Here is a 23253-nt window from a genome sequence, read left to right on the forward strand (position 1 = left end):
CTCCTCCTTTAGGGCGCAAGCAACTCCCCTCCCCCTTGCAGTCTTTCCAATTCACGATACAAAAAGACGGACAGGACAGGTTGCCTGACTTTCCGTCACTGCCACCCTTTGCCATCCTTACCCGTAGAAAGCCCTTTCATCATCCCCAAACCCTAATCTTTTCCCTTTCCTTCCCAGCCCCCAAACCCTGCCCTCTGTACCTTTCTCACCACCCGCTTCCCTTCTCCTGTCATCCCCCTACCACCCGGGAAAAAAAGAGATTGCCCCCTCCTTCCACTAGCCCACCCTCCCACCCAAAGAACAACTTCTTCTGCGCAGCTTGTTTTCTAGGCAGCAGCGCTATTGTGATGTCATCGGGGGGCATTGTGACAAGCCGCCAGTGTTCCGTCTCTTCATGTTGTGCACAGTTCAAACGGAAAATACATCAACAGGCAGACTACAGAAAAGCTTACTATCAAAGGTTAGAGGGGGGCTTTCTCAGAGGGCTTTTTACAGTTTTTCTATTCCCAATTAGCCGTTTAAGTGTACTTATTGAAAGTAGTAATTCTTTCATAGGCCGCCCTTTCTTAGTATTTGACGTTCCTTATATTGCGGTATGAGGCTTCGCAGTAGGTTGCAAACATTCATCACCCATGACTGTCCCCAATTGAGCTCAGAAGCTCAATGTCTATCATGACCTCTCTTTTAGAATGTCCAAGAGCAAGCAAACTATTCCTCCAGGAGAGGGCGCCAACAGACTACTAAAGAGATCATCATTACTCAAAGAAAACCAAAGAAAACCCCAAAAACCAATGCATGATAGGAATAAACAGGTAACTTTCTTTGGAGTGGAAGCGGAGAGATCGCACCAGATGCCAATTCTAGATGTTATCACACCTGTGGTCACTGCAGCAGCAGGTGAATCCACTTTGTCCAAAAGGGATCTATTCCATTCAATTGCAAATGATCTAGATAAGACAGAGAACTGCAGCACGGGGACATAGCCGAGTTGGTCAGGTTGAGTGGTGATGAGTTTGCTATTTGGATGAATAAAGAAAGTCAAAAGTGTGAAAGATAAAAAACAAAAGGAGGAAGTGTGAAAAGTGAATGGGCCAAATTGAGGTGCATATGAAGACGTATGCTTTCTTCCAATTCATTAAATCGGGCTAATATGAATCAGGTGAATTGAGTTCTGCTTTTGGAAACTGGGTTAAGAAGGGGTGCACCGTTCCTGGAGGTACTGCAATACCAGGTCAATGCGTGGAGTGGACAGAGCAAGCTCTTTTTCCATCTCCCTGTTCTAAAAATCCATTTAATATATGGTCCCCAGATAGGGGACGTATCAGATATTAAACTGATAAGAACAGATACTACACTTGATCTTAGCCAAAAGGCCGAGAAGCGATAACCAGAATTGGTTTGGGCCTCGAGTGGCACCCTGGCCTATGCCGGACACATCTTAGGGAGAGAGAGCGAGAGGGAGACAAACCCACGCCTACACAAGACATTTTGTCACCCAAGCCAACCCTTGAAAAGGCTGCTTTGCAGAGCCAAAACAAGAAGAATGGTGCGTTTTGCAGCCGCCGCCCACTGCAATGAATCTGAATAACTCCTCCTTTAGGGCGCAAGCAACTCCCCTCCCCCTTGCAGTCTTTCCAATTCACGATACAAAAAGACGGACAGGACAGGTTGCCTGACTTTCCGTCACTGCCACCCTTTGCCATCCTTACCCGTAGAAAGCCCTTTCATCATCCCCAAACCCTAATCTTTTCCCTTTCCTTCCCAGCCCCCAAACCCTGCCCTCTGTACCTTTCTCACCACCCGCTTCCCTTCTCCTGTCATCCCCCTACCACCCGGGAAAAAAAGAGATTGCCCCCTCCTTCCACTAGCCCACCCTCCCACCCAAAGAACAACTTCTTCTGCGCAGCTTGTTTTCTAGGCAGCAGCGCTATTGTGATGTCATCGGGGGGCATTGTGACAAGCCGCCAGTGTTCCGTCTCTTCATGTTGTGCACAGTTCAAACGGAAAATACATCAACAGGCAGACTACAGAAAAGCTTACTATCAAAGGTTAGAGGGGGGCTTTCTCAGAGGGCTTTTTACAGTTTTTCTATTCCCAATTAGCCGTTTAAGTGTACTTATTGAAAGTAGTAATTCTTTCATAGGCCGCCCTTTCTTAGTATTTGACGTTCCTTATATTGCGGTATGAGGCTTCGCAGTAGGTTGCAAACATTCATCACCCATGACTGTCCCCAATTGAGCTCAGAAGCTCAATGTCTATCATGACCTCTCTTTTAGAATGTCCAAGAGCAAGCAAACTATTCCTCCAGGAGAGGGCGCCAACAGACTACTAAAGAGATCATCATTACTCAAAGAAAACCCCAAAAACCAATGCATGATAGGAATAAACAGGTAACTTTCTTTGGAGTGGAAGCGGAGAGATCGCACCAGATGCCAATTCTAGATGTTATCACACCTGTGGTCACTGCAGCAGCAGGTGAATCCACTTTGTCCAAAAGGGATCTATTCCATTCAATTGCAAATGATCTAGATAAGACAGAGAACTGCAGCACGGGGACATAGCCGAGTTGGTCAGGTTGAGTGGTGATGAGTTTGCTATTTGGATGAATAAAGAAAGTCAAAAGTGTGAAAGATAAAAAACAAAAGGAGGAAGTGTGAAAAGTGAATGGGCCAAATTGAGGTGCATATGAAGACGTATGCTTTCTTCCAATTCATTAAATCGGGCTAATATGAATCAGGTGAATTGAGTTCTGCTTTTGGAAACTGGGTTAAGAAGGGGTGCACCGTTCCTGGAGGTACTGCAATACCAGGTCAATGCGTGGAGTGGACAGAGCAAGCTCTTTTTCCATCTCCCTGTTCTAAAAATCCATTTAATATATGGTCCCCAGATAGGGGACGTATCAGATATTAAACTGATAAGAACAGATACTACACTTGATCTTAGCCAAAAGGCCGAGAAGCGATAACCAGAATTGGTTTGGGCCTCGAGTGGCACCCTGGCCTATGCCGGACACATCTTAGGGAGAGAGAGCGAGAGGGAGACAAACCCACGCCTACACAAGACATTTTGTCACCCAAGCCAACCCTTGAAAAGGCTGCTTTGCAGAGCCAAAACAAGAAGAATGGTGCGTTTTGCAGCCGCCGCCCACTGCAATGAATCTGAATAACTCCTCCTTTAGGGCGCAAGCAACTCCCCTCCCCCTTGCAGTCTTTCCAATTCACGATACAAAAAGACGGACAGGACAGGTTGCCTGACTTTCCGTCACTGCCACCCTTTGCCATCCTTACCCGTAGAAAGCCCTTTCATCATCCCCAAACCCTAATCTTTTCCCTTTCCTTCCCAGCCCCCAAACCCTGCCCTCTGTACCTTTCTCACCACCCGCTTCCCTTCTCCTGTCATCCCCCTACCACCCGGGAAAAAAAGAGATTGCCCCCTCCTTCCACTAGCCCACCCTCCCACCCAAAGAACAACTTCTTCTGCGCAGCTTGTTTTCTAGGCAGCAGCGCTATTGTGATGTCATCGGGGGGCATTGTGACAAGCCGCCAGTGTTCCGTCTCTTCATGTTGTGCACAGTTCAAACGGAAAATACATCAACAGGCAGACTACAGAAAAGCTTACTATCAAAGGTTAGAGGGGGGCTTTCTCAGAGGGCTTTTTACAGTTTTTCTATTCCCAATTAGCCGTTTAAGTGTACTTATTGAAAGTAGTAATTCTTTCATAGGCCGCCCTTTCTTAGTATTTGACGTTCCTTATATTGCGGTATGAGGCTTCGCAGTAGGTTGCAAACATTCATCACCCATGACTGTCCCCAATTGAGCTCAGAAGCTCAATGTCTATCATGACCTCTCTTTTAGAATGTCCAAGAGCAAGCAAACTATTCCTCCAGGAGAGGGCGCCAACAGACTACTAAAGAGATCATCATTACTCAAAGAAAACCCCAAAAACCAATGCATGATAGGAATAAACAGGTAACTTTCTTTGGAGTGGAAGCGGAGAGATCGCACCAGATGCCAATTCTAGATGTTATCACACCTGTGGTCACTGCAGCAGCAGGTGAATCCACTTTGTCCAAAAGGGATCTATTCCATTCAATTGCAAATGATCTAGATAAGACAGAGAACTGCAGCACGGGGACATAGCCGAGTTGGTCAGGTTGAGTGGTGATGAGTTTGCTATTTGGATGAATAAAGAAAGTCAAAAGTGTGAAAGATAAAAAACAAAAGGAGGAAGTGTGAAAAGTGAATGGGCCAAATTGAGGTGCATATGAAGACGTATGCTTTCTTCCAATTCATTAAATCGGGCTAATATGAATCAGGTGAATTGAGTTCTGCTTTTGGAAACTGGGTTAAGAAGGGGTGCACCGTTCCTGGAGGTACTGCAATACCAGGTCAATGCGTGGAGTGGACAGAGCAAGCTCTTTTTCCATCTCCCTGTTCTAAAAATCCATTTAATATATGGTCCCCAGATAGGGGACGTATCAGATATTAAACTGATAAGAACAGATACTACACTTGATCTTAGCCAAAAGGCCGAGAAGCGATAACCAGAATTGGTTTGGGCCTCGAGTGGCACCCTGGCCTATGCCGGACACATCTTAGGGAGAGAGAGCGAGAGGGAGACAAACCCACGCCTACACAAGACATTTTGTCACCCAAGCCAACCCTTGAAAAGGCTGCTTTGCAGAGCCAAAACAAGAAGAATGGTGCGTTTTGCAGCCGCCGCCCACTGCAATGAATCTGAATAACTCCTCCTTTAGGGCGCAAGCAACTCCCCTCCCCCTTGCAGTCTTTCCAATTCACGATACAAAAAGACGGACAGGACAGGTTGCCTGACTTTCCGTCACTGCCACCCTTTGCCATCCTTACCCGTAGAAAGCCCTTTCATCATCCCCAAACCCTAATCTTTTCCCTTTCCTTCCCAGCCCCCAAACCCTGCCCTCTGTACCTTTCTCACCACCCGCTTCCCTTCTCCTGTCATCCCCCTACCACCCGGGAAAAAAAGAGATTGCCCCCTCCTTCCACTAGCCCACCCTCCCACCCAAAGAACAACTTCTTCTGCGCAGCTTGTTTTCTAGGCAGCAGCGCTATTGTGATGTCATCGGGGGGCATTGTGACAAGCCGCCAGTGTTCCGTCTCTTCATGTTGTGCACAGTTCAAACGGAAAATACATCAACAGGCAGACTACAGAAAAGCTTACTATCAAAGGTTAGAGGGGGGCTTTCTCAGAGGGCTTTTTACAGTTTTTCTATTCCCAATTAGCCGTTTAAGTGTACTTATTGAAAGTAGTAATTCTTTCATAGGCCGCCCTTTCTTAGTATTTGACGTTCCTTATATTGCGGTATGAGGCTTCGCAGTAGGTTGCAAACATTCATCACCCATGACTGTCCCCAATTGAGCTCAGAAGCTCAATGTCTATCATGACCTCTCTTTTAGAATGTCCAAGAGCAAGCAAACTATTCCTCCAGGAGAGGGCGCCAACAGACTACTAAAGAGATCATCATTACTCAAAGAAAACCCCAAAAACCAATGCATGATAGGAATAAACAGGTAACTTTCTTTGGAGTGGAAGCGGAGAGATCGCACCAGATGCCAATTCTAGATGTTATCACACCTGTGGTCACTGCAGCAGCAGGTGAATCCACTTTGTCCAAAAGGGATCTATTCCATTCAATTGCAAATGATCTAGATAAGACAGAGAACTGCAGCACGGGGACATAGCCGAGTTGGTCAGGTTGAGTGGTGATGAGTTTGCTATTTGGATGAATAAAGAAAGTCAAAAGTGTGAAAGATAAAAAACAAAAGGAGGAAGTGTGAAAAGTGAATGGGCCAAATTGAGGTGCATATGAAGACGTATGCTTTCTTCCAATTCATTAAATCGGGCTAATATGAATCAGGTGAATTGAGTTCTGCTTTTGGAAACTGGGTTAAGAAGGGGTGCACCGTTCCTGGAGGTACTGCAATACCAGGTCAATGCGTGGAGTGGACAGAGCAAGCTCTTTTTCCATCTCCCTGTTCTAAAAATCCATTTAATATATGGTCCCCAGATAGGGGACGTATCAGATATTAAACTGATAAGAACAGATACTACACTTGATCTTAGCCAAAAGGCCGAGAAGCGATAACCAGAATTGGTTTGGGCCTCGAGTGGCACCCTGGCCTATGCCGGACACATCTTAGGGAGAGAGAGCGAGAGGGAGACAAACCCACGCCTACACAAGACATTTTGTCACCCAAGCCAACCCTTGAAAAGGCTGCTTTGCAGAGCCAAAACAAGAAGAATGGTGCGTTTTGCAGCCGCCGCCCACTGCAATGAATCTGAATAACTCCTCCTTTAGGGCGCAAGCAACTCCCCTCCCCCTTGCAGTCTTTCCAATTCACGATACAAAAAGACGGACAGGACAGGTTGCCTGACTTTCCGTCACTGCCACCCTTTGCCATCCTTACCCGTAGAAAGCCCTTTCATCATCCCCAAACCCTAATCTTTTCCCTTTCCTTCCCAGCCCCCAAACCCTGCCCTCTGTACCTTTCTCACCACCCGCTTCCCTTCTCCTGTCATCCCCCTACCACCCGGGAAAAAAAGAGATTGCCCCCTCCTTCCACTAGCCCACCCTCCCACCCAAAGAACAACTTCTTCTGCGCAGCTTGTTTTCTAGGCAGCAGCGCTATTGTGATGTCATCGGGGGGCATTGTGACAAGCCGCCAGTGTTCCGTCTCTTCATGTTGTGCACAGTTCAAACGGAAAATACATCAACAGGCAGACTACAGAAAAGCTTACTATCAAAGGTTAGAGGGGGGCTTTCTCAGAGGGCTTTTTACAGTTTTTCTATTCCCAATTAGCCGTTTAAGTGTACTTATTGAAAGTAGTAATTCTTTCATAGGCCGCCCTTTCTTAGTATTTGACGTTCCTTATATTGCGGTATGAGGCTTCGCAGTAGGTTGCAAACATTCATCACCCATGACTGTCCCCAATTGAGCTCAGAAGCTCAATGTCTATCATGACCTCTCTTTTAGAATGTCCAAGAGCAAGCAAACTATTCCTCCAGGAGAGGGCGCCAACAGACTACTAAAGAGATCATCATTACTCAAAGAAAACCCCAAAAACCAATGCATGATAGGAATAAACAGGTAACTTTCTTTGGAGTGGAAGCGGAGAGATCGCACCAGATGCCAATTCTAGATGTTATCACACCTGTGGTCACTGCAGCAGCAGGTGAATCCACTTTGTCCAAAAGGGATCTATTCCATTCAATTGCAAATGATCTAGATAAGACAGAGAACTGCAGCACGGGGACATAGCCGAGTTGGTCAGGTTGAGTGGTGATGAGTTTGCTATTTGGATGAATAAAGAAAGTCAAAAGTGTGAAAGATAAAAAACAAAAGGAGGAAGTGTGAAAAGTGAATGGGCCAAATTGAGGTGCATATGAAGACGTATGCTTTCTTCCAATTCATTAAATCGGGCTAATATGAATCAGGTGAATTGAGTTCTGCTTTTGGAAACTGGGTTAAGAAGGGGTGCACCGTTCCTGGAGGTACTGCAATACCAGGTCAATGCGTGGAGTGGACAGAGCAAGCTCTTTTTCCATCTCCCTGTTCTAAAAATCCATTTAATATATGGTCCCCAGATAGGGGACGTATCAGATATTAAACTGATAAGAACAGATACTACACTTGATCTTAGCCAAAAGGCCGAGAAGCGATAACCAGAATTGGTTTGGGCCTCGAGTGGCACCCTGGCCTATGCCGGACACATCTTAGGGAGAGAGAGCGAGAGGGAGACAAACCCACGCCTACACAAGACATTTTGTCACCCAAGCCAACCCTTGAAAAGGCTGCTTTGCAGAGCCAAAACAAGAAGAATGGTGCGTTTTGCAGCCGCCGCCCACTGCAATGAATCTGAATAACTCCTCCTTTAGGGCGCAAGCAACTCCCCTCCCCCTTGCAGTCTTTCCAATTCACGATACAAAAAGACGGACAGGACAGGTTGCCTGACTTTCCGTCACTGCCACCCTTTGCCATCCTTACCCGTAGAAAGCCCTTTCATCATCCCCAAACCCTAATCTTTTCCCTTTCCTTCCCAGCCCCCAAACCCTGCCCTCTGTACCTTTCTCACCACCCGCTTCCCTTCTCCTGTCATCCCCCTACCACCCGGGAAAAAAAGAGATTGCCCCCTCCTTCCACTAGCCCACCCTCCCACCCAAAGAACAACTTCTTCTGCGCAGCTTGTTTTCTAGGCAGCAGCGCTATTGTGATGTCATCGGGGGGCATTGTGACAAGCCGCCAGTGTTCCGTCTCTTCATGTTGTGCACAGTTCAAACGGAAAATACATCAACAGGCAGACTACAGAAAAGCTTACTATCAAAGGTTAGAGGGGGGCTTTCTCAGAGGGCTTTTTACAGTTTTTCTATTCCCAATTAGCCGTTTAAGTGTACTTATTGAAAGTAGTAATTCTTTCATAGGCCGCCCTTTCTTAGTATTTGACGTTCCTTATATTGCGGTATGAGGCTTCGCAGTAGGTTGCAAACATTCATCACCCATGACTGTCCCCAATTGAGCTCAGAAGCTCAATGTCTATCATGACCTCTCTTTTAGAATGTCCAAGAGCAAGCAAACTATTCCTCCAGGAGAGGGCGCCAACAGACTACTAAAGAGATCATCATTACTCAAAGAAAACCCCAAAAACCAATGCATGATAGGAATAAACAGGTAACTTTCTTTGGAGTGGAAGCGGAGAGATCGCACCAGATGCCAATTCTAGATGTTATCACACCTGTGGTCACTGCAGCAGCAGGTGAATCCACTTTGTCCAAAAGGGATCTATTCCATTCAATTGCAAATGATCTAGATAAGACAGAGAACTGCAGCACGGGGACATAGCCGAGTTGGTCAGGTTGAGTGGTGATGAGTTTGCTATTTGGATGAATAAAGAAAGTCAAAAGTGTGAAAGATAAAAAACAAAAGGAGGAAGTGTGAAAAGTGAATGGGCCAAATTGAGGTGCATATGAAGACGTATGCTTTCTTCCAATTCATTAAATCGGGCTAATATGAATCAGGTGAATTGAGTTCTGCTTTTGGAAACTGGGTTAAGAAGGGGTGCACCGTTCCTGGAGGTACTGCAATACCAGGTCAATGCGTGGAGTGGACAGAGCAAGCTCTTTTTCCATCTCCCTGTTCTAAAAATCCATTTAATATATGGTCCCCAGATAGGGGACGTATCAGATATTAAACTGATAAGAACAGATACTACACTTGATCTTAGCCAAAAGGCCGAGAAGCGATAACCAGAATTGGTTTGGGCCTCGAGTGGCACCCTGGCCTATGCCGGACACATCTTAGGGAGAGAGAGCGAGAGGGAGACAAACCCACGCCTACACAAGACATTTTGTCACCCAAGCCAACCCTTGAAAAGGCTGCTTTGCAGAGCCAAAACAAGAAGAATGGTGCGTTTTGCAGCCGCCGCCCACTGCAATGAATCTGAATAACTCCTCCTTTAGGGCGCAAGCAACTCCCCTCCCCCTTGCAGTCTTTCCAATTCACGATACAAAAAGACGGACAGGACAGGTTGCCTGACTTTCCGTCACTGCCACCCTTTGCCATCCTTACCCGTAGAAAGCCCTTTCATCATCCCCAAACCCTAATCTTTTCCCTTTCCTTCCCAGCCCCCAAACCCTGCCCTCTGTACCTTTCTCACCACCCGCTTCCCTTCTCCTGTCATCCCCCTACCACCCGGGAAAAAAAGAGATTGCCCCCTCCTTCCACTAGCCCACCCTCCCACCCAAAGAACAACTTCTTCTGCGCAGCTTGTTTTCTAGGCAGCAGCGCTATTGTGATGTCATCGGGGGGCATTGTGACAAGCCGCCAGTGTTCCGTCTCTTCATGTTGTGCACAGTTCAAACGGAAAATACATCAACAGGCAGACTACAGAAAAGCTTACTATCAAAGGTTAGAGGGGGGCTTTCTCAGAGGGCTTTTTACAGTTTTTCTATTCCCAATTAGCCGTTTAAGTGTACTTATTGAAAGTAGTAATTCTTTCATAGGCCGCCCTTTCTTAGTATTTGACGTTCCTTATATTGCGGTATGAGGCTTCGCAGTAGGTTGCAAACATTCATCACCCATGACTGTCCCCAATTGAGCTCAGAAGCTCAATGTCTATCATGACCTCTCTTTTAGAATGTCCAAGAGCAAGCAAACTATTCCTCCAGGAGAGGGCGCCAACAGACTACTAAAGAGATCATCATTACTCAAAGAAAACCCCAAAAACCAATGCATGATAGGAATAAACAGGTAACTTTCTTTGGAGTGGAAGCGGAGAGATCGCACCAGATGCCAATTCTAGATGTTATCACACCTGTGGTCACTGCAGCAGCAGGTGAATCCACTTTGTCCAAAAGGGATCTATTCCATTCAATTGCAAATGATCTAGATAAGACAGAGAACTGCAGCACGGGGACATAGCCGAGTTGGTCAGGTTGAGTGGTGATGAGTTTGCTATTTGGATGAATAAAGAAAGTCAAAAGTGTGAAAGATAAAAAACAAAAGGAGGAAGTGTGAAAAGTGAATGGGCCAAATTGAGGTGCATATGAAGACGTATGCTTTCTTCCAATTCATTAAATCGGGCTAATATGAATCAGGTGAATTGAGTTCTGCTTTTGGAAACTGGGTTAAGAAGGGGTGCACCGTTCCTGGAGGTACTGCAATACCAGGTCAATGCGTGGAGTGGACAGAGCAAGCTCTTTTTCCATCTCCCTGTTCTAAAAATCCATTTAATATATGGTCCCCAGATAGGGGACGTATCAGATATTAAACTGATAAGAACAGATACTACACTTGATCTTAGCCAAAAGGCCGAGAAGCGATAACCAGAATTGGTTTGGGCCTCGAGTGGCACCCTGGCCTATGCCGGACACATCTTAGGGAGAGAGAGCGAGAGGGAGACAAACCCACGCCTACACAAGACATTTTGTCACCCAAGCCAACCCTTGAAAAGGCTGCTTTGCAGAGCCAAAACAAGAAGAATGGTGCGTTTTGCAGCCGCCGCCCACTGCAATGAATCTGAATAACTCCTCCTTTAGGGCGCAAGCAACTCCCCTCCCCCTTGCAGTCTTTCCAATTCACGATACAAAAAGACGGACAGGACAGGTTGCCTGACTTTCCGTCACTGCCACCCTTTGCCATCCTTACCCGTAGAAAGCCCTTTCATCATCCCCAAACCCTAATCTTTTCCCTTTCCTTCCCAGCCCCCAAACCCTGCCCTCTGTACCTTTCTCACCACCCGCTTCCCTTCTCCTGTCATCCCCCTACCACCCGGGAAAAAAAGAGATTGCCCCCTCCTTCCACTAGCCCACCCTCCCACCCAAAGAACAACTTCTTCTGCGCAGCTTGTTTTCTAGGCAGCAGCGCTATTGTGATGTCATCGGGGGGCATTGTGACAAGCCGCCAGTGTTCCGTCTCTTCATGTTGTGCACAGTTCAAACGGAAAATACATCAACAGGCAGACTACAGAAAAGCTTACTATCAAAGGTTAGAGGGGGGCTTTCTCAGAGGGCTTTTTACAGTTTTTCTATTCCCAATTAGCCGTTTAAGTGTACTTATTGAAAGTAGTAATTCTTTCATAGGCCGCCCTTTCTTAGTATTTGACGTTCCTTATATTGCGGTATGAGGCTTCGCAGTAGGTTGCAAACATTCATCACCCATGACTGTCCCCAATTGAGCTCAGAAGCTCAATGTCTATCATGACCTCTCTTTTAGAATGTCCAAGAGCAAGCAAACTATTCCTCCAGGAGAGGGCGCCAACAGACTACTAAAGAGATCATCATTACTCAAAGAAAACCCCAAAAACCAATGCATGATAGGAATAAACAGGTAACTTTCTTTGGAGTGGAAGCGGAGAGATCGCACCAGATGCCAATTCTAGATGTTATCACACCTGTGGTCACTGCAGCAGCAGGTGAATCCACTTTGTCCAAAAGGGATCTATTCCATTCAATTGCAAATGATCTAGATAAGACAGAGAACTGCAGCACGGGGACATAGCCGAGTTGGTCAGGTTGAGTGGTGATGAGTTTGCTATTTGGATGAATAAAGAAAGTCAAAAGTGTGAAAGATAAAAAACAAAAGGAGGAAGTGTGAAAAGTGAATGGGCCAAATTGAGGTGCATATGAAGACGTATGCTTTCTTCCAATTCATTAAATCGGGCTAATATGAATCAGGTGAATTGAGTTCTGCTTTTGGAAACTGGGTTAAGAAGGGGTGCACCGTTCCTGGAGGTACTGCAATACCAGGTCAATGCGTGGAGTGGACAGAGCAAGCTCTTTTTCCATCTCCCTGTTCTAAAAATCCATTTAATATATGGTCCCCAGATAGGGGACGTATCAGATATTAAACTGATAAGAACAGATACTACACTTGATCTTAGCCAAAAGGCCGAGAAGCGATAACCAGAATTGGTTTGGGCCTCGAGTGGCACCCTGGCCTATGCCGGACACATCTTAGGGAGAGAGAGCGAGAGGGAGACAAACCCACGCCTACACAAGACATTTTGTCACCCAAGCCAACCCTTGAAAAGGCTGCTTTGCAGAGCCAAAACAAGAAGAATGGTGCGTTTTGCAGCCGCCGCCCACTGCAATGAATCTGAATAACTCCTCCTTTAGGGCGCAAGCAACTCCCCTCCCCCTTGCAGTCTTTCCAATTCACGATACAAAAAGACGGACAGGACAGGTTGCCTGACTTTCCGTCACTGCCACCCTTTGCCATCCTTACCCGTAGAAAGCCCTTTCATCATCCCCAAACCCTAATCTTTTCCCTTTCCTTCCCAGCCCCCAAACCCTGCCCTCTGTACCTTTCTCACCACCCGCTTCCCTTCTCCTGTCATCCCCCTACCACCCGGGAAAAAAAGAGATTGCCCCCTCCTTCCACTAGCCCACCCTCCCACCCAAAGAACAACTTCTTCTGCGCAGCTTGTTTTCTAGGCAGCAGCGCTATTGTGATGTCATCGGGGGGCATTGTGACAAGCCGCCAGTGTTCCGTCTCTTCATGTTGTGCACAGTTCAAACGGAAAATACATCAACAGGCAGACTACAGAAAAGCTTACTATCAAAGGTTAGAGGGGGGCTTTCTCAGAGGGCTTTTTACAGTTTTTCTATTCCCAATTAGCCGTTTAAGTGTACTTATTGAAAGTAGTAATTCTTTCATAGGCCGCCCTTTCTTAGTATTTGACGTTCCTTATATTGCGGTATGAGGCTTCGCAGTAGGTTGCAAACATTCATCACCCATGACTGTCCCCAATTGAGCTCAGAAGCTCAATGTCTATCATGACCTCTCTTTTAGAATGTCCAAGAGCAAGCAAACTATTCCTCCAGGAGAGGGCGCCAACAGACTACTAAAGAGATCATCATTACTCAAAGAAAACCCCAAAAACCAATGCATGATAGGAATAAACAGGTAACTTTCTTTGGAGTGGAAGCGGAGAGATCGCACCAGATGCCAATTCTAGATGTTATCACACCTGTGGTCACTGCAGCAGCAGGTGAATCCACTTTGTCCAAAAGGGATCTATTCCATTCAATTGCAAATGATCTAGATAAGACAGAGAACTGCAGCACGGGGACATAGCCGAGTTGGTCAGGTTGAGTGGTGATGAGTTTGCTATTTGGATGAATAAAGAAAGTCAAAAGTGTGAAAGATAAAAAACAAAAGGAGGAAGTGTGAAAAGTGAATGGGCCAAATTGAGGTGCATATGAAGACGTATGCTTTCTTCCAATTCATTAAATCGGGCTAATATGAATCAGGTGAATTGAGTTCTGCTTTTGGAAACTGGGTTAAGAAGGGGTGCACCGTTCCTGGAGGTACTGCAATACCAGGTCAATGCGTGGAGTGGACAGAGCAAGCTCTTTTTCCATCTCCCTGTTCTAAAAATCCATTTAATATATGGTCCCCAGATAGGGGACGTATCAGATATTAAACTGATAAGAACAGATACTACACTTGATCTTAGCCAAAAGGCCGAGAAGCGATAACCAGAATTGGTTTGGGCCTCGAGTGGCACCCTGGCCTATGCCGGACACATCTTAGGGAGAGAGAGCGAGAGGGAGACAAACCCACGCCTACACAAGACATTTTGTCACCCAAGCCAACCCTTGAAAAGGCTGCTTTGCAGAGCCAAAACAAGAAGAATGGTGCGTTTTGCAGCCGCCGCCCACTGCAATGAATCTGAATAACTCCTCCTTTAGGGCGCAAGCAACTCCCCTCCCCCTTGCAGTCTTTCCAATTCACGATACAAAAAGACGGACAGGACAGGTTGCCTGACTTTCCGTCACTGCCACCCTTTGCCATCCTTACCCGTAGAAAGCCCTTTCATCATCCCCAAACCCTAATCTTTTCCCTTTCCTTCCCAGCCCCCAAACCCTGCCCTCTGTACCTTTCTCACCACCCGCTTCCCTTCTCCTGTCATCCCCCTACCACCCGGGAAAAAAAGAGATTGCCCCCTCCTTCCACTAGCCCACCCTCCCACCCAAAGAACAACTTCTTCTGCGCAGCTTGTTTTCTAGGCAGCAGCGCTATTGTGATGTCATCGGGGGGCATTGTGACAAGCCGCCAGTGTTCCGTCTCTTCATGTTGTGCACAGTTCAAACGGAAAATACATCAACAGGCAGACTACAGAAAAGCTTACTATCAAAGGTTAGAGGGGGGCTTTCTCAGAGGGCTTTTTACAGTTTTTCTATTCCCAATTAGCCGTTTAAGTGTACTTATTGAAAGTAGTAATTCTTTCATAGGCCGCCCTTTCTTAGTATTTGACGTTCCTTATATTGCGGTATGAGGCTTCGCAGTAGGTTGCAAACATTCATCACCCATGACTGTCCCCAATTGAGCTCAGAAGCTCAATGTCTATCATGACCTCTCTTTTAGAATGTCCAAGAGCAAGCAAACTATTCCTCCAGGAGAGGGCGCCAACAGACTACTAAAGAGATCATCATTACTCAAAGAAAACCCCAAAAACCAATGCATGATAGGAATAAACAGGTAACTTTCTTTGGAGTGGAAGCGGAGAGATCGCACCAGATGCCAATTCTAGATGTTATCACACCTGTGGTCACTGCAGCAGCAGGTGAATCCACTTTGTCCAAAAGGGATCTATTCCATTCAATTGCAAATGATCTAGATAAGACAGAGAACTGCAGCACGGGGACATAGCCGAGTTGGTCAGGTTGAGTGGTGATGATTTTGCTATTTGGATGAATAAAGAAAGTCAAAAGTGTGAAAGATAAAAAACAAAAGGAGGAAGTGTGAAAAGTGAATGGGCCAAATTGAGGTGCATATGAAGACGTATGCTTTCTTCCAATTCATTAAATCGGGCTAATATGAATCAGGTGAATTGAGTTCTGCTTTTGGAAACTGGGTTAAGAAGGGGTGCACCGTTCCTGGAGGTACTGCAATACCAGGTCAATGCGTGGAGTGGACAGAGCAAGCTCTTTTTCCATCTCCCTGTTCTAAAAATCCATTTAATATATGGTCCCCAGATAGGGGACGTATCAGATATTAAACTGATAAGAACAGATACTACACTTGATCTTAGCCAAAAGGCCGAGAAGCGATAACCAGAATTGGTTTGGGCCTCGAGTGGCACCCTGGCCTATGCCGGACACATCTTAGGGAGAGAGAGCGAGAGGGAGACAAACCCACGCCTACACAAGACATTTTGTCACCCAAGCCAACCCTTGAAAAGGCTGCTTTGCAGAGCCAAAACAAGAAGAATGGTGCGTTTTGCAGCCGCCGCCCACTGCAATGAATCTGAATAACTCCTCCTTTAGGGCGCAAGCAACTCCCCTCCCCCTTGCAGTCTTTCCAATTCACGATACAAAAAGACGGACAGGACAGGTTGCCTGACTTTCCGTCACTGCCACCCTTTGCCATCCTTACCCGTAGAAAGCCCTTTCATCATCCCCAAACCCTAATCTTTTCCCTTTCCTTCCCAGCCCCCAAACCCTGCCCTCTGTACCTTTCTCACCACCCGCTTCCCTTCTCCTGTCATCCCCCTACCACCCGGGAAAAAAAGAGATTGCCCCCTCCTTCCACTAGCCCACCCTCCCACCCAAAGAACAACTTCTTCTGCGCAGCTTGTTTTCTAGGCAGCAGCGCTATTGTGATGTCATCGGGGGGCATTGTGACAAGCCGCCAGTGTTCCGTCTCTTCATGTTGTGCACAGTTCAAACGGAAAATACATCAACAGGCAGACTACAGAAAAGCTTACTATCAAAGGTTAGAGGGGGGCTTTCTCAGAGGGCTTTTTACAGTTTTTCTATTCCCAATTAGCCGTTTAAGTGTACTTATTGAAAGTAGTAATTCTTTCATAGGCCGCCCTTTCTTAGTATTTGACGTTCCTTATATTGCGGTATGAGGCTTCGCAGTAGGTTGCAAACATTCATCACCCATGACTGTCCCCAATTGAGCTCAGAAGCTCAATGTCTATCATGACCTCTCTTTTAGAATGTCCAAGAGCAAGCAAACTATTCCTCCAGGAGAGGGCGCCAACAGACTACTAAAGAGATCATCATTACTCAAAGAAAACCCCAAAAACCAATGCATGATAGGAATAAACAGGTAACTTTCTTTGGAGTGGAAGCGGAGAGATCGCACCAGATGCCAATTCTAGATGTTATCACACCTGTGGTCACTGCAGCAGCAGGTGAATCCACTTTGTCCAAAAGGGATCTATTCCATTCAATTGCAAATGATCTAGATAAGACAGAGAACTGCAGCACGGGGACATAGCCGAGTTGGTCAGGTTGAGTGGTGATGAGTTTGCTATTTGGATGAATAAAGAAAGTCAAAAGTGTGAAAGATAAAAAACAAAAGGAGGAAGTGTGAAAAGTGAATGGGCCAAATTGAGGTGCATATGAAGACGTATGCTTTCTTCCAATTCATTAAATCGGGCTAATATGAATCAGGTGAATTGAGTTCTGCTTTTGGAAACTGGGTTAAGAAGGGGTGCACCGTTCCTGGAGGTACTGCAATACCAGGTCAATGCGTGGAGTGGACAGAGCAAGCTCTTTTTCCATCTCCCTGTTCTAAAAATCCATTTAATATATGGTCCCCAGATAGGGGACGTATCAGATATTAAACTGATAAGAACAGATACTACACTTGATCTTAGCCAAAAGGCCGAGAAGCGATAACCAGAATTGGTTTGGGCCTCGAGTGGCACCCTGGCCTATGCCGGACACATCTTAGGGAGAGAGAGCGAGAGGGAGACAAACCCACGCCTACACAAGACATTTTGTCACCCAAGCCAACCCTTGAAAAGGCTGCTTTGCAGAGCCAAAACAAGAAGAATGGTGCGTTTTGCAGCCGCCGCCCACTGCAATGAATCTGAATAACTCCTCCTTTAGGGCGCAAGCAACTCCCCTCCCCCTTGCAGTCTTTCCAATTCACGATACAAAAAGACGGACAGGACAGGTTGCCTGACTTTCCGTCACTGCCACCCTTTGCCATCCTTACCCGTAGAAAGCCCTTTCATCATCCCCAAACCCTAATCTTTTCCCTTTCCTTCCCAGCCCCCAAACCCTGCCCTCTGTACCTTTCTCACCACCCGCTTCCCTTCTCCTGTCATCCCCCTACCACCCGGGAAAAAAAGAGATTGCCCCCTCCTTCCACTAGCCCACCCTCCCACCCAAAGAACAACTTCTTCTGCGCAGCTTGTTTTCTAGGCAGCAGCGCTATTGTGATGTCATCGGGGGGCATTGTGACAAGCCGCCAGTGTTCCGTCTCTTCATGTTGTGCACAGTTCAAACGGAAAATACATCAACAGGCAGACTACAGAAAAGCTTACTATCAAAGGTTAGAGGGGGGCTTTCTCAGAGGGCTTTTTACAGTTTTTCTATTCCCAATTAGCCGTTTAAGTGTACTTATTGAAAGTAGTAATTCTTTCATAGGCCGCTCTTTCTTAGTATTTGACGTTCCTTATATTGCGGTATGAGGCTTCGCAGTAGGTTGCAAACATTCATCACCCATGACTGTCCCCAATTGAGCTCAGAAGCTCAATGTCTATCATGACCTCTCTTTTAGAATGTCCAAGAGCAAGCAAACTATTCCTCCAGGAGAGGGCGCCAACAGACTACTAAAGAGATCATCATTACTCAAAGAAAACCCCAAAAACCAATGCATGATAGGAATAAACAGGTAACTTTCTTTGGAGTGGAAGCGGAGAGATCGCACCAGATGCCAATTCTAGATGTTATCACACCTGTGGTCACTGCAGCAGCAGGTGAATCCACTTTGTCCAAAAGGGATCTATTCCATTCAATTGCAAATGATCTAGATAAGACAGAGAACTGCAGCACGGGGACATAGCCGAGTTGGTCAGGTTGAGTGGTGATGAGTTTGCTATTTGGATGAATAAAGAAAGTCAAAAGTGTGAAAGATAAAAAACAAAAGGAGGAAGTGTGAAAAGTGAATGGGCCAAATTGAGGTGCATATGAAGACGTATGCTTTCTTCCAATTCATTAAATCGGGCTAATATGAATCAGGTGAATTGAGTTCTGCTTTTGGAAACTGGGTTAAGAAGGGGTGCACCGTTCCTGGAGGTACTGCAATACCAGGTCAATGCGTGGAGTGGACAGAGCAAGCTCTTTTTCCATCTCCCTGTTCTAAAAATCCATTTAATATATGGTCCCCAGATAGGGGACGTATCAGATATTAAACTGATAAGAACAGATACTACACTTGATCTTAGCCAAAAGGCCGAGAAGCGATAACCAGAATTGGTTTGGGCCTCGAGTGGCACCCTGGCCTATGCCGGACACATCTTAGGGAGAGAGAGCGAGAGGGAGACAAACCCACGCCTACACAAGACATTTTGTCACCCAAGCCAACCCTTGAAAAGGCTGCTTTGCAGAGCCAAAACAAGAAGAATGGTGCGTTTTGCAGCCGCCGCCCACTGCAATGAATCTGAATAACTCCTCCTTTAGGGCGCAAGCAACTCCCCTCCCCCTTGCAGTCTTTCCAATTCACGATACAAAAAGACGGACAGGACAGGTTGCCTGACTTTCCGTCACTGCCACCCTTTGCCATCCTTACCCGTAGAAAGCCCTTTCATCATCCCCAAACCCTAATCTTTTCCCTTTCCTTCCCAGCCCCCAAACCCTGCCCTCTGTACCTTTCTCACCACCCGCTTCCCTTCTCCTGTCATCCCCCTACCACCCGGGAAAAAAAGAGATTGCCCCCTCCTTCCACTAGCCCACCCTCCCACCCAAAGAACAACTTCTTCTGCGCAGCTTGTTTTCTAGGCAGCAGCGCTATTGTGATGTCATCGGGGGGCATTGTGACAAGCCGCCAGTGTTCCGTCTCTTCATGTTGTGCACAGTTCAAACGGAAAATACATCAACAGGCAGACTACAGAAAAGCTTACTATCAAAGGTTAGAGGGGGGCTTTCTCAGAGGGCTTTTTACAGTTTTTCTATTCCCAATTAGCCGTTTAAGTGTACTTATTGAAAGTAGTAATTCTTTCATAGGCCGCCCTTTCTTAGTATTTGACGTTCCTTATATTGCGGTATGAGGCTTCGCAGTAGGTTGCAAACATTCATCACCCATGACTGTCCCCAATTGAGCTCAGAAGCTCAATGTCTATCATGACCTCTCTTTTAGAATGTCCAAGAGCAAGCAAACTATTCCTCCAGGAGAGGGCGCCAACAGACTACTAAAGAGATCATCATTACTCAAAGAAAACCCCAAAAACCAATGCATGATAGGAATAAACAGGTAACTTTCTTTGGAGTGGAAGCGGAGAGATCGCACCAGATGCCAATTCTAGATGTTATCACACCTGTGGTCACTGCAGCAGCAGGTGAATCCACTTTGTCCAAAAGGGATCTATTCCATTCAATTGCAAATGATCTAGATAAGACAGAGAACTGCAGCACGGGGACATAGCCGAGTTGGTCAGGTTGAGTGGTGATGAGTTTGCTATTTGGATGAATAAAGAAAGTCAAAAGTGTGAAAGATAAAAAACAAAAGGAGGAAGTGTGAAAAGTGAATGGGCCAAATTGAGGTGCATATGAAGACGTATGCTTTCTTCCAATTCATTAAATCGGGCTAATATGAATCAGGTGAATTGAGTTCTGCTTTTGGAAACTGGGTTAAGAAGGGGTGCACCGTTCCTGGAGGTACTGCAATACCAGGTCAATGCGTGGAGTGGACAGAGCAAGCTCTTTTTCCATCTCCCTGTTCTAAAAATCCATTTAATATATGGTCCCCAGATAGGGGACGTATCAGATATTAAACTGATAAGAACAGATACTACACTTGATCTTAGCCAAAAGGCCGAGAAGCGATAACCAGAATTGGTTTGGGCCTCGAGTGGCACCCTGGCCTATGCCGGACACATCTTAGGGAGAGAGAGCGAGAGGGAGACAAACCCACGCCTACACAAGACATTTTGTCACCCAAGCCAACCCTTGAAAAGGCTGCTTTGCAGAGCCAAAACAAGAAGAATGGTGCGTTTTGCAGCCGCCGCCCACTGCAATGAATCTGAATAACTCCTCCTTTAGGGCGCAAGCAACTCCCCTCCCCCTTGCAGTCTTTCCAATTCACGATACAAAAAGACGGACAGGACAGGTTGCCTGACTTTCCGTCACTGCCACCCTTTGCCATCCTTACCCGTAGAAAGCCCTTTCATCATCCCCAAACCCTAATCTTTTCCCTTTCCTTCCCAGCCCCCAAACCCTGCCCTCTGTACCTTTCTCACCACCCGCTTCCCTTCTCCTGTCATCCCCCTACCACCCGGGAAAAAAAGAGATTGCCCCCTCCTTCCACTAGCCCACCCTCCCACCCAAAGAACAACTTCTTCTGCGCAGCTTGTTTTCTAGGCAGCAGCGCTATTGTGATGTCATCGGGGGGCATTGTGACAAGCCGCCAGTGTTCCGTCTCTTCATGTTGTGCACAGTTCAAACGGAAAATACATCAACAGGCAGACTACAGAAAAGCTTACTATCAAAGGTTAGAGGGGGGCTTTCTCAGAGGGCTTTTTACAGTTTTTCTATTCCCAATTAGCCGTTTAAGTGTACTTATTGAAAGTAGTAATTCTTTCATAGGCCGCCCTTTCTTAGTATTTGACGTTCCTTATATTGCGGTATGAGGCTTCGCAGTAGGTTGCAAACATTCATCACCCATGACTGTCCCCAATTGAGCTCAGAAGCTCAATGTCTATCATGACCTCTCTTTTAGAATGTCCAAGAGCAAGCAAACTATTCCTCCAGGAGAGGGCGCCAACAGACTACTAAAGAGATCATCATTACTCAAAGAAAACCCCAAAAACCAATGCATGATAGGAATAAACAGGTAACTTTCTTTGGAGTGGAAGCGGAGAGATCGCACCAGATGCCAATTCTAGATGTTATCACACCTGTGGTCACTCAAAAAAAGGGGGGAAGTATACCAAAAATTGGGATCACCAACACAATAATATAAGTAAAAAACTGGTTTTTATTATAACATTATCTCAAAAACAAACTGTGGACATAGCACGGCTCCAGGGACAGGCAGGAGCACACAAACAGACAATTAAAAGCATTTAAAAAGCCAGAATGGCAAAAATCCCCAACACGCCAGCCTCCAAAAGTTATAACAATATGAAATGATACCCCTCACAAGGTAAATAAACCCCGCAGACAGTGTATTACAGGTGACAATGCTCCGGATGTATCCCATATAATAAAGGGAACCAAGGGGAACCTATCAGCTATACCTTATAAGTAAACTCTACAGACAATATATTGCAGATGACAATGCTCAGGATATATCCAATATAGTGAAAGGAGCCAGTGGAACCTATCAGCTATACCTTATAGAGTGTCATATACCTATTAATAGTAACCACATAAATGAGAGGGTTAACTGGTGTAACTCATGAGGTATACAAGTACAAAAATGTGGCTAATGTACCCAAGTTATGCATCTAGAGGAGAGGATTAGATCGTATATTGGTCATGCTATGTTATAATAGCAGACCGTAATCACAAACCCCTGATGCAAAATGAGCAGTCACCTAGAAATATATGACAAAATTCATGTCAGTGCAGAGTCTGAAGCAGGTGTAAGGGTAACCTGAATAATCAGTCAGATAGACAAGGAACCATACTTACACCTGACAGACCTGCAGCAATACCAGGGAAAGTGAGGAGGGTAAGTGCATAATAAGAGGTAGGTGGCGTGTGTCCCCACGCGTATCGCCACCGCACGTGTGGCTTCCTCAGGGGAGAGAAAATGCACCATAAATCACCAAGTGTGCTATATATATATATGTAAGGGTGTAAGTAATTACTCACCAGTCTGTGAGTCATGGAAATCTAGCGACGGCCGCCGCCATCTTGGATACGTCACATGACACGCAAAGCCACAACCCACTAACAATCTGCGCATGCGCGGGTATACCCGATGTTACTCAATAAGAGTAACAACTTTTGTGAATTGCCCTAGTGTAACAGCAGCGTAAAGCGAGCTGAAGCGCAAACAATGAAAGCTACAATATCATAGAAGCAGAAATTGACAGATAGCTAGATGGAAATAACCTTAAACAGTAAAATGTTTATAGCATCAACAAGTAACGCGCATTAAACATAAAATGGCCAAAAATAGCCGACCTATAAGAGGGGAAATAATAAATTTGGCTTCTTTAATGCCTGGTTAACCAGATTAGAGAAAAAGAAGCGTCAAATTTATATAGCACCCCCTAAGGGATTGAGCAGCGAAGGGGCCAAATATCCCAATACATGTGTTCAAAATCAGGGAAACCAAGATCAGGTTGAACATAGGGCACCCCCAAATATCAGAGCAGTCAAAAAAGAAAAATGATAAATATATATATATATAACAAAGAGGAAATCTCTCAGACCCCTGATCCTTAGACCAAAAAATATATACGGTATATTCCTCCTTCTTTCCACCAAACAATAAGCATAATATCTTCTTGAATAAAGCTGATAGGGGGGGCAAATGGTTCAAAGAGAACTTAGACGTGGCTATATCCCTTAACACAGACTTCAGCTATAATAACCTAGATCCCTAGGTAATCCTAAGGTCATAGAACGCCCCAAATCCTATAAGATCCTCCAAATAAGCCGGATCCAAGGGTTCACAAAAAATGTCCAATATTCTGATCCATATCATGCAAACGCTGACAAGAGTCCAGTCCATAACTTCAAGATGAAACACGAAAGATCCAGATAAGGGTAGATACAAGGGACCCGCATTTTCACATGCAAAGTCC

General features: G+C 45.9%; 13 non-coding genes across 13 annotated transcripts; all 13 read right to left on the reverse strand.

Annotated features, from left to right (window-relative positions):
* Positions 1 to 1194: 1194 nt before the first annotated feature.
* Positions 1195 to 1385, reverse strand: LOC142267209 (U2 spliceosomal RNA). The gene has a single exon (XR_012733142.1). It is a non-coding gene; the product is annotated as a U2 spliceosomal RNA (small nuclear RNA).
* Positions 1386 to 2772: 1387 nt separating this feature from the next.
* On the reverse strand, positions 2773 to 2963 carry LOC142267211 (U2 spliceosomal RNA). The gene has a single exon (XR_012733143.1). It is a non-coding gene; the product is annotated as a U2 spliceosomal RNA (small nuclear RNA).
* Positions 2964 to 4350: 1387 nt separating this feature from the next.
* Positions 4351 to 4541, reverse strand: LOC142267212 (U2 spliceosomal RNA). Its single transcript, XR_012733144.1, has one exon. It is a non-coding gene; the product is annotated as a U2 spliceosomal RNA (small nuclear RNA).
* A 1387-nt stretch (positions 4542 to 5928) lies between these two features.
* LOC142267213 (U2 spliceosomal RNA) lies at positions 5929 to 6119 on the reverse strand. Its single transcript, XR_012733145.1, has one exon. It is a non-coding gene; the product is annotated as a U2 spliceosomal RNA (small nuclear RNA).
* A 1387-nt stretch (positions 6120 to 7506) lies between these two features.
* Positions 7507 to 7697, reverse strand: LOC142267215 (U2 spliceosomal RNA). Its single transcript, XR_012733147.1, has one exon. It is a non-coding gene; the product is annotated as a U2 spliceosomal RNA (small nuclear RNA).
* Positions 7698 to 9084: 1387 nt separating this feature from the next.
* On the reverse strand, positions 9085 to 9275 carry LOC142267216 (U2 spliceosomal RNA). Its single transcript, XR_012733148.1, has one exon. It is a non-coding gene; the product is annotated as a U2 spliceosomal RNA (small nuclear RNA).
* A 1387-nt stretch (positions 9276 to 10662) lies between these two features.
* LOC142267217 (U2 spliceosomal RNA) lies at positions 10663 to 10853 on the reverse strand. The gene has a single exon (XR_012733149.1). It is a non-coding gene; the product is annotated as a U2 spliceosomal RNA (small nuclear RNA).
* A 1387-nt stretch (positions 10854 to 12240) lies between these two features.
* LOC142267218 (U2 spliceosomal RNA) lies at positions 12241 to 12431 on the reverse strand. The gene has a single exon (XR_012733150.1). It is a non-coding gene; the product is annotated as a U2 spliceosomal RNA (small nuclear RNA).
* A 1387-nt stretch (positions 12432 to 13818) lies between these two features.
* Positions 13819 to 14009, reverse strand: LOC142267219 (U2 spliceosomal RNA). Its single transcript, XR_012733151.1, has one exon. It is a non-coding gene; the product is annotated as a U2 spliceosomal RNA (small nuclear RNA).
* Positions 14010 to 15396: 1387 nt separating this feature from the next.
* On the reverse strand, positions 15397 to 15587 carry LOC142267220 (U2 spliceosomal RNA). Its single transcript, XR_012733152.1, has one exon. It is a non-coding gene; the product is annotated as a U2 spliceosomal RNA (small nuclear RNA).
* Positions 15588 to 16974: 1387 nt separating this feature from the next.
* On the reverse strand, positions 16975 to 17165 carry LOC142267222 (U2 spliceosomal RNA). The gene has a single exon (XR_012733153.1). It is a non-coding gene; the product is annotated as a U2 spliceosomal RNA (small nuclear RNA).
* Positions 17166 to 18552: 1387 nt separating this feature from the next.
* On the reverse strand, positions 18553 to 18743 carry LOC142267223 (U2 spliceosomal RNA). Its single transcript, XR_012733154.1, has one exon. It is a non-coding gene; the product is annotated as a U2 spliceosomal RNA (small nuclear RNA).
* Positions 18744 to 20130: 1387 nt separating this feature from the next.
* On the reverse strand, positions 20131 to 20321 carry LOC142267224 (U2 spliceosomal RNA). Its single transcript, XR_012733155.1, has one exon. It is a non-coding gene; the product is annotated as a U2 spliceosomal RNA (small nuclear RNA).
* Between the last annotated feature and the right edge of the window lie 2932 nt (positions 20322 to 23253).

Source organism: Anomaloglossus baeobatrachus, unplaced genomic scaffold, assembly GCF_048569485.1.
Source record: "Anomaloglossus baeobatrachus isolate aAnoBae1 unplaced genomic scaffold, aAnoBae1.hap1 Scaffold_2936, whole genome shotgun sequence".
NCBI lineage: Eukaryota > Metazoa > Chordata > Amphibia > Anura > Aromobatidae > Anomaloglossus > Anomaloglossus baeobatrachus.